This window comes from Arachis ipaensis, chromosome B04, assembly GCF_000816755.2.
Source record: "Arachis ipaensis cultivar K30076 chromosome B04, Araip1.1, whole genome shotgun sequence".
Classification (NCBI taxonomy): Eukaryota; Viridiplantae; Streptophyta; class Magnoliopsida; order Fabales; family Fabaceae; genus Arachis; species Arachis ipaensis.
In genome coordinates, this window is record NC_029788.2 from 84,576,517 (window position 1) to 84,579,625 (window position 3,109).

Sequence of the window (3,109 nt, forward strand, 5' to 3'; positions counted from 1 at the left end):
ATGATGCAGAAATCCACTTCCGGGCCCACTTGGTGTGTGCTTGGGCTGAGCATTGAAGCTTTCATGTGTAGAGGTCTTTCTTGGAGTTAAATGCCAGTTTGTAACTTGTTTCTGGCGTTTAACGCCAGAATAGGGCAGAAAGCTGGCGTTAAACGCCAGTTTGCGTCATCTAAAATTGGGCAAAGTATGAACTATTATATATTTCTGGAAAGCCCTGGATGTCTACATTCCAACGCAATTGAGAGCGCGCCATTTGGACTCCTGTAGCTCCAGAAAATCCACTTTGAGTGCAGGGAGGTCAGAATCCAACAGCATCTGCAGTCCTTCTTCAGCCTCTGAATCTGATTTTTGCTCAAGTCCCTCAATTTCAGCCAGAAAATACCTGAAATCACAGAAACACACAAACTCATAGTAAAGTCTAGAAATGTGATTTTTATTTAAAAACTAATAAAAATATATTAAAAACTAACTAAATTATACTAAAAACTATGTAAAAACAATGCCAAAAAGCGTATAAATTATCCGCTCATCACAACACCAAACTTAAATTGTTGCTTGTCCCCAAGCAACTAAAAATCAAATAGGATAAAAAGATGAAAATATACTATAAACTCCAAAATATCAATGAAACTTAGCTCCAATTAAATGAGCAGGACTAGTAGCTTTTTGCCTCTGAACATTTTTTGCATCTCACTTTATCCCTTGAAGTTCAGAATGATTGGCATCTATAGGAACTCATAATTCAAATAGTGTTATTGATTCTCCTAGTTCAGTATGTTGATTCTTGAACACGGCTACTTTATGAGTCTTGACCGTGGCCCTAAGCACTTTGTTTTCCAGTATTACTACCGGATACATAAATGCCACAAACACATAACTGGGTGAACCTTTTCAGATTGTGACTCAGCTTTGCTAGAGTCCCCAATTAGAGGTGTCCAGGGTTCTTAAGCACACTCTTCTTTTTGCTTTGGACCTCGACTTTAAACGCTCAATCTCAAGTTTTCACTTGACACCTTCACGCCACAAGCACATGATTAGGGACAGCTTGGTTTAGCCGCTTAGGCCAGGATTTCATTCCTTTGGGCCCTCCTATCCACTGATGCTCAAAGCCTTGGATTCTTTTTATTACCCTTGCCTTTTGGTTTAAAGGGTTACTGGCTTTTTGCTCTTGCCTTTTGGTTTAAAGAGCTCTTGGCTTTTTCTGCTTGCTTTTTCTTTTTCATTCTTTCATTTTTTTCGCAAGCTTTTGTATTCACTGCTTTTTCTTGCTTCAAGAATCAATTTTGTTATTTTTCAGATTATTAAATAACATTTCTCCTTTTCATCATTCTTTCAAGAGCCAACATATTTGACATTCATAAACAACAATATCAAAAGACATATGCATTGTTCAAGCATTCATTCAGAAAACAAAAAGTATTGTCACCACATCAAAATAATTAAACTAATTTCAATGATGAATTCGAAATTCATGTACATCTTGTTCTTTTGTAATTAAAGCATTTTTCATTTAAGAGAGGTGATGGATTCATAGGACATTCATAGCTTTAAGACATAGACACTTAAATACTAATGATCATGTAATAAGACACAAACATAAACATAAAGCATAGTAAACAAAAAACAGAAAAATAAATAGACAAAGATATTAAGGAACGGGTCCACCTTAGTGAGGGTGGCGTCATCCTCTTCTTGAAGAGCCAATGGTGTTCTTGAGCTCCTCTATGTCTCTTCCTTGTCTTTGTTGCTCCTCCCTCATAGGTCTTTGATCTTCTCTAATCTCATGGAGAATGATGGAGTGCTCTTGGTATTCCATCCTTAGTTGTCCCATGCTGGAACTTAATTCTCCTAGGGAGGTGTTGATTTGCTCCCAATAGTTTTGTGGAGGGAAGTGCATCTCTTGAGGCATCTCAGGGATTTCATGGTGAGGAATTTCCTCATGCTCTTGTTGAGGTCTATGATCTCTTGTTTGCTCCATTCTTTTCTTAGTGATGGGCTTGTCTTCATCAATGAGGATATCTCCCTCTATGTCAATTCCAGCCGAATTGCAGAGGTGGCAAATGAGGTGAGGAAAGGCTAACCTTGCCAAAATGGAGGACTTGTTAGCCACCTTGTAGAGTTCTTGAGGTATAATCTCATGAACTTCCACTTCCTCCCCAATCATGATACTATGGATCATGATGGCCCGGTTTACAGTAACTTCAGACTGGTTGCTAGTAGGAATAATTGAGCGTTGGATGAACTCCAACCATCCTCTAGCTACAGGCTTAAGGTCCGGTCATCTCAATTGAACCGGCTTGCCTCTTGAGTCAAATTTCCATTGAGCTCCTTCCACACATATGTCCATGAGGACTTGGTCCAACCTTTTATCAAAGTTGACCCTTCTAGTATAGGGGCGTGCATTTTCTTGCATCATTGGCAAGTTGAACGCCAACCTTACATTTTCCGGACTGAAATCTAAGTATTTCCCTCGAACAATTGTAAGCCAATTCTTTGGATTCGGGTTCATACTTTGATCATGGTTCCTAGTGATCCATGCGTTTGCATAGAACTCTTGAACTATTAAGATCCCGACTTGTCGAATAGGATTAGAGAGAACTTCCCATCCTCTTCTTCTAATCTCTTGTCGGATCTCCAGATATTTGCTCTTTTTGAGCTTAAAAGGGACCTCAGGGATCACCTTCTTCTTGGCCACAACTTCATAGAAGTGGTCTTGATGGACCTTTAAGATGAATCTCTCCATCTCCCGTGACTCAGAGATGGAAGCAATTGCCATCCCTTTCCTCTTTCTTGAGGTTTCTCTGGCCTTAGGTGCCATTAATGGTTATGGACAAAAAAAAGCAATGCTTTTACCACACCAAACTTAAAAGGTTTGCTCGTCCTCGAGCAAAAGAAGAAAGAAAGTAGTAGAAGAAGAAAAAAAATAGAGGAGAAGGAGGGAGAAGGTGTATTCGGCCAAGGGGGAGAAGTGGTGGTTGTAATGTGTGAAAATGGAGTAGTGTTGAGGGGTTTATATAGGGGTGGGGTGGAGGGTAGGTTTCGGCCATTAGGGTTGGGTTTGGGAGGGAAAAGAATTTGAATTTTGGAGGTAGGTGGGGTTTATGGGGAA